The sequence below is a fragment of the Bubalus kerabau genome, chromosome 21, assembly GCF_029407905.1.
Source record: "Bubalus kerabau isolate K-KA32 ecotype Philippines breed swamp buffalo chromosome 21, PCC_UOA_SB_1v2, whole genome shotgun sequence".
Taxonomy (NCBI): domain Eukaryota; kingdom Metazoa; phylum Chordata; class Mammalia; order Artiodactyla; family Bovidae; genus Bubalus; species Bubalus kerabau.
The window spans coordinates 27,412,673-27,420,290 of record NC_073644.1 but is presented as its reverse complement, the minus strand read 5'-3'; the positions used below and the strand labels follow the sequence as shown (position 1 = coordinate 27,420,290).

At 39.4% G+C, this 7,618-nt stretch overlaps 1 pseudogene; it reads left to right on the top strand.

Annotated features, from left to right (window-relative positions):
* Positions 1-1,592: 1,592 nt before the first annotated feature.
* Positions 1,593-1,927, top strand: LOC129636226 (60S acidic ribosomal protein P1-like; annotated as a pseudogene).
* Positions 1,928-7,618: the final 5,691 nt, after the last annotated feature.

The window sequence follows — 7,618 nt, the reverse complement described above, 5'->3', positions numbered from 1 at the left end:
TTATAAATAGACAAGGGATAACGAGAAAATATAAACACTGCAGGACTGTCAATCAGAAATAACCTCGGTTGTAGTTTTTCTTTATTTCCACGTATATTCTTATTTTAAAATGTTACAATCATGAATCATACCTTATAAACTATTTTGTAAGCTTTGCCCACAATAAAACATGACCATATCTCTTTTCCTAGATATTATTTTTCAATCTTATTCAAAAAGGTTTCATAATTTCCCATTACATGGGCATACAGAGTTTATTCAACCAATTCCCAAATGATAGGCTTAAAGTTATTTCCATGTTTTTGGCTATTTTAAACAAGTGTATTGATAAATAACTTTGGTAAATAAATCTTTGTTACATTCTATAATCATTTTCTTAGGGTGAATTCTTAGAGGAAGAATTATTGTCTGTGCACAATTTTAGGATTAAAAAATGAATATATTTTTCCTAAGTTACATTCAGCATAGCTGTACCAATTTATACTAAGATTGTTGATGACTGCTAGTACCCAAGTACTATCAATTTTAAAGTAAAATTTCTAGGTAACAACTCTGATTCAACCAGCTTTTATTTGACCAGCTAAAGGAATTGAACTTAAAATTTTCCTGGTCTATATTTGGTTACGTGTGTGCACGTGTGTATATCTGTGTTTTATTGCCAGTTCATGTTCTTGGTTCATTTGTTTACTAGACTACATACTCTTTTAAAAATATTAATTTGTAAGAACTCGCCATGTATTTAAAATAGTAAAACTTGAATGTCTTATATATTATAAATATTTTTCCAGGTTTTTAAAGTCTTTCAATTAATTTGCTTCAGACATTTAAAAAATGTGTAGAGTTCATTTTTTTCCTTTAAAGTGTTTTTTGCTTTGATATTATCATATACATTTTCAGTTATAGCACAGTTGCTAGTATTTTTATGATTTTAGTTTAAAATTTAGATTTGCACTACTTAAAATTACTTTGCCAACAAAAGTCTGTCTAGTCAAGGCTATGGTTTTTCCAGTGGTCATGTGTGGATGTGAGAGTTGGACTGTGAAGAAGGCTGAGTGCCAAAGAATTGATGCTTTTGAACTGTGGTGTTGGAGAAGACTCTTGAGAGTCCCTTGGACTGCAAGGAGATCCAACCAGTCCATTCTGAAGGAGATCAGCCCTGGGATTTCTTTGGAAGGAATGATGCTAAGGCTGAAACTCCAGTGCTTTGGCCACCTCATGCAAAGAGTTGACTCATTGGAAAGGACTCTGATGCTGGGAGGGATTGGAGGCAAGAGGAGAAGGGGACGACAGAGGATGAGATGGCTGGATGGCATCACTGACTTGATGGACGTGAGTCTGAGTGAACTCCAGGAGTTGTTGATGGACAGGGAGGCCTGGCGTGCTGCGATTCATGGGGTCTCGAAGAGTCGGACACAACTGAGCGACTGATCTGATCTGAAAACATAAATAAAAATAAAAAAATAAAAAACTTACCTTTTCTCAGCTGCCCTAAGATGCTTAGTCCTTCCAAGGAAGCAAGACCACATTGGGGTGAGGCCCCCACTTCATCCAAAGACTAGCACCACACCATAGCCCTCGCCTAGCACTCCAAGATGGCCTCCGTCTCGGAGCTCACCTGCATCTATTCAGCCCTCATTCCACACGGTGAGGCTCACGGAGGACAAGATCAACGCCTTCCTTAAAGCAGCTGGCATAAACATTGGCTCCTTCTGGCAGGTTGGTTTGCACAGGCTCTGGCCAGTGTCAACACCGGGAGCCTCATCTGCCATGTGGGGGTTGGTGGACCTGCCCCAGCCGCTGGTAGTCTCTCCGCAGGAGTCCGGCCCCCTCCACCACTGCTGTCCCAGCTGAGCAGAAGAACACAGAAGTAAAGAAAGAAGAATCTCAAGAGTCTGATGATGACATGGGCTTAGGTCTTTTTGACTAAGCCTTTTAAGTAATACATTCAATAGAAAGCTAAGCGTGTTGCTGCAAATGGCTTGTATGTGAAATCTACAAAATGATATAAATGAACTTATTTACAAAACAGAAACGGAATCACACATGTAGAAAACTAACTTATGGTTCAGTTCAGTCGCTCAGTCGTGTCTGACTCTTTGCGACCCCATGAATTGCAGCACGCCAGGCCTCCCTGTCCATCACCATCTCCCGGAGTTCACTCAAACTCATGTCCATCGAGTCAGTGATGCCATCCAGCCATCTTCTACTTATGGTTACCAGGGGGGAAAGGAAGGGTGGGATGAATTGGAAGATTGGGATTGACATAATTACACTATTATATATTAGTTAAGTATATATAAAATAGATAACTATAGATAAACTAATAAGCACCTAGGGTATAGCGCAGGAAACTCTACTAAATACTCTGTAATGACCTACAGGGAAAAGAAGTTTAAAAAGAGTGGATATATGTATGTGTATAAGTGATTCAGTTTGCTGAACACCTGAAACTAACACAACATTATAAAGCAACCATACTCCAATAAAAAATAATCAGAACAAACAAACAGATGACTGAGCTCTTTGCTGCTATTGGTTTTACTGATAATAAATAAATAAGCTTACTCAGAATTCCTACCAGCAAATTTCTGTTTATATATGATTGGTCAGCAGTAGGAACATCTCTTACTACTAGAGAGGATGGAAATGCAGGTTTTTAGGTGGGCACTTGGGCACCCATAATCCAATTAGCATTCTCTTCATAAAGAAAGAAGGAGAGACACACTGGATGAAAAATAACAGTCTCTGTTATTCATGGGGGAGAATTTGACAAACATAATTCAAATAAAATGGGAAATTTCTAAATAACAAAATATTGATTAGAATATCAGTTATTGACTTCATTACTTCATAGGGTTATTGTCAGCATTAAATGAGAAAAGGCTCAAGAATTCTTAGCCATGCTTTTTACATTTAAATTGAATGAGGTAATGCCTGTAAAGTGCTGGACAGAGCAAAGTCTTGGGAAATATTAGCCATGATTCTTTGCTGTTACAAAAACATTTCATTCTCCGTGATTCTTTATTTCTGCTTCATAAATGATATGAAAAATGATATGAATACAATTCTATGCAGAGGTTTTTATTTCCTATGTATATACATGAGGATCACAAGTTTAACCTTAAGGGAGATGGCAGTGCTTTCTAATCACGTTGCATAAAACATCACTTATGAAGAATGTTTTGGGAAGCTGTAGCAGATGATATTATTTATCTACCGTACTGGAATGCTCTATTTTGTAACAGGTTGATTCATGAAGGTTTGTTGGAGTCAGGCTTGCTGTAATGAACATCCAGTGTTTGTGAGACTATTTGAGTATACTTGGTTAATAGCAACTGTCATATTCTGAATGACATAACAAGAATAATGAATATAAAAGAAAGAGTATTTTCAAAAAACTGCATAAACCAATACAGTTCTGTAAAGCAATTATTCTTCAATTAAAAAATAAATAAATTTAAAATAAACTGCAGTGACTTAGACTTACAGGCTCATTGAATTTTAGAGCTGGGAAGATTTTAAAAGGGAAACTGAGACTGGGAGTGTGTAGAGTGAATAAGGGGATTGCAGAAGTTCACAGATAGGTAATAAAATCTATTATGTCTTGTCTCATGAAGTCATATCAAGTAGAACATAAAAAATCCCCTTTACAAGAGATAGTGCTTATGCTTTATTTTTCTAATGCATCAGTATTATAACAGTTTAGTTGTGATCTCCACTACAGCAATGAAAATATATAGTTTTTGTTGGTGAATTGATAAAAATAATGATATGAAAATGGCTGTCTGGGGAGGCCTTACAAATAGCTGTGAAAAGAAGAGAAGCAAAAAGCAAAGGAGAAAAGGAAAGATATAAACATCTGAATGCAGAGTTCAAAAGAATAGCAAGAAGAGATAAGAAAGCCTTCTTCAGCAATCAATGCAAAGAAATAGAGGAAAACAACAGAATGGGAAAGACTAGGGATCTCTTCAAGAAAATCAGATACCAAAGGAACATTTCATGCAAAGATGAGCTTGATAAAGGACAGAAATGGTATGGACCTAACAGAAGCAGAAGATATTAAGAAGAGATGGCAAGAATACACAGAAGAACTGTACAAAAAAGATCTTTACAACCCAGATAATCACGATGGTGTGATCACTGACCTAGAGCCAGACATCCTGGAATGTGAAGTCAAGTGGGCCTTAGAAGCATCACTACGAACAAAGCTAGTGGAGGTGATGGAATTCCAGTTGAGCTATTCCAAATGCTGAAAGATGATGCTGTGATAGTGCTGCACTCAATATGCCAGCAAATTTGGAAAACTCAGCAGTGGCCACAGGACTGGAAAAGGTCCATTTTCATTCCAATCCCAAAGAAAGGCAATGCCAAAGAATGCTCAAACTACCACACAATTGCACTCATCTCACACGCTAGTAAAGTAATGCTCAAAATTCTCCAAGCCAGGCTTCAGCAATATGTGAACCGTGAACTTCCTGATGTTCAAGCTGGTTTTAGAAAAGGCAGAGGAACCAGAGATCAAATTGCCAACATCCACTGGATCATGGAAAAAGCAAGAGAGTTCCAGAGAAACATCTATTTCTGCTTTATTGACTATGCCAAAGCCTTTGACTGTGTGGATCACAATAAACAGTGGAAAATTCTTCAAGAGATGGGACTACCAGACCACCTGATCTGCCTCTTGAGAAATTTGTATGCAGGTCAGGAAGCAAGAGTTAGAACTGGACATGGAACAACAGACTGGTTCTAAATAGGAAAGGGAGTTCGTCAAGGCTGTATATTGTCACCCTGTTTATTTAACTTATATGCAGAGTACATCATGAGAAACACTGGACTGGAAGAAACACAAACTGGAATCAAGGTTGCCGGGAGAAATATCAATAACCTCAGATATGCAGATGACACCACTCTTATGGCAGAAAGTGAAGAGGAACTCAAAAGCCTCTTGATGAAAGTGAAAGTGGAGAGTGAAAAAGTTGGCTTAAAGCTCAACATTCAGAAAACGAAGATCATGGCATCCGGTCCCACCACTTCATGGGAAATAGATGGGGAAACAGTGGAAACAGTGTCAGACTTTATTTTTCTGGGCTCCAAAATCACTGCAGATGGTGACTGCAGCCATGAAATTAAAAGACGCTCACTCCTTGGAAGGAAAGTTATGACCAACCTAGATAGCATATTCAAAAGCAGAGACATTACTTTTCCAACAAAGGTTCGTCTAGTCAAGGCTATGGTTTTTCCTGTGGTCATGTATGGATGTGAGAGTTGGACTGTGAAGAAGGCTGAGTGCCAAAGAATTGATGCTTTTGAACTGTGGTGTTGGAGAAGACTCTTGAGAGTCCCTTGCACTGCAAGGAGATCCAACCAGTCCATTTTGAAGATCAGCCCTGGGATTTCTTTGGAAGGAATGATGCTAAAGCTGAAACTCCAGTACTTTGGCCACCTCATGCAAAGAGTTGACTCATTGGAAAAGACTCTGATGCTGGGAGCGATTGGGGGCAGGAGGAGAAGGGGACGACAGAGGATGAGATGGCTGGATGGCATCACAGACTCGATGGACGTGAGTCTGAGTCAACTCCGGGAGTTGGTGATGGACAGGGAGGCCTGGCGTGCTGCGATTCATGGGGTTGCAAAGAGTTGGACACTACTGAGCGACTGAGCTGATCTGATCAATAGCTAGGATAAGGGCTGATTTTGTATTTGTATTTTGTTTTTGTCTCATCTCTGACCTATGAGATTCCACTCCTTACTTTCCTTTCAACCAAAGTGATAGAAGGGCTTCCCAGGTGGCTTGGAGGTTAAAGCATCTGCCTGCAATGCGGGAGACCTGGGTTTGATCCCAGGGTCAGGAAGATTCCCTGGAGAAGGGAATGGCAACCCACTCCAGTATTCTTGCCTGGAGAATCCCATGGATGGAGGAACGTGATGGGCTACAGTCCACGGGATTGCAAAGAGTCGGACATGACTGAGTGACTTCACTTTCACTTTCAAACTGATAGAAGACCATTTGTGTGTGTGTGTGTGTGTGTGTGCGCGCGCAGTAAGTCACATCCAATCCCTCACAACCCTATGGACTATAGCCTGCCAGGCTTCTCTGTCCATGGGATTTCCCAGGCAGAAATACTGGAGTTGGTTGCCATTACCTTCTCCCGGGGTTCTTCCTGACCCAGGGATTGAACTGGCATCTCCTGCATTGGCAGGTGGATTCTTTACCTCTGGGCCTCTTGGGAAGCCCAGAAGAGTGTTTACTTTCCCTTGTTTCTTGGACTTATAATCTAGAAATAAGACTCTGAGAAGTAGTGACTAAAGAATGATTTCATTGTGACTTCAATTTAGACCCAAAGCACTTTGCAAATGGCTATGACACTAGCAGATAATTTAACCAACTGAAACTTTGGTTGTGTTATCCTTCAGTCAGTTCAGTTCAGTCACTCAGCCATGTACCACTCTTTGAGACCCCATTGCAGTATGCCAGGCTTCCCTGTCCATCACCAATTCCTGGGGCTTACTCAAACTCATGTCCATCTAGTTGGTGTTATCCTTACAGGGGAATAAAAGCAGTACCCACCTCATCATGTTGCTGAGCTTTAAATGTGGTAGTATGTTCAAAAAATATTACAGAATGCACACATTGTATGCATTCACTATTATTATTATAAGTAGGATTATGGGTATAATAAATGGCACCTGCCTGAAACTTACAAGAGATTTTGTTGAGTTGAAAAACAATGGATTTGCCACAGAAGTGCTCATGTTCTGGGGAAGTAGCTGTTTTATTATTGTCTAATCTTTCAAACATCTTACTGGCTTCAGGCACAATCTCTCTCTCAAATCCTTTTTTACGTGGAGAGTCTCAATATACGAGCGATAGTAGTAGAACACACTCTCATGGCATCTATAAGAGTACAACTTACAGAGGACCACCTTAGCCTGCAGATCACTGATAAAAACAGCTGGAGCTAACATCTGTGCCTTACAAATCTTTTCAAGTCATAACAAAACCGGCCTGATTTCATAGCCACAGTATGAATTTCAACACTAGTATAGAAAAGATGCCTGGGAAACCTGATAATGCTGGGCACCTAAGATAAAGCCCTTGTCCTTCAATTCCACACTGAGAAGCACCGATGAATGGACATAAAATGTGTACTTGACACTTTCCTAAGTGAGCATGGATTTCACAGTTCTAGGTTGATTGTAATTTGGTGACTTCATGAGCTTTTAATGATTCTCGCCACTTTCAAATCACGTTAAAAGTATGTTTGAAATTGATCACTCTGATTTATAGTCATAAAGGCACAAGGATAAGTCAGAAGACATAAGGCAGGACTCTTTCTAAAATGTATTTTGTCTCTAGTTCCTTTGGCCAACCTGTAATTGTTAATGAGCTCTTCTGCCAGTTGCAAGTCACAGGTCTCATGATAGATTTTCCTATATGACTTTCATTAAATGCTTTGGAATCCTGGGGTAGAAAGAAATTATGTAAATATAAGTTTTTATTACTGTTTTGTTTTTATTACTTTTCTCCTCTGGTTTTTATTGCCTCATATAATACAGGTAAATATGGTGATCCCACATGGAGATGGGGTTTCTCATGCCTTTGCTTTCATGGTTTGCA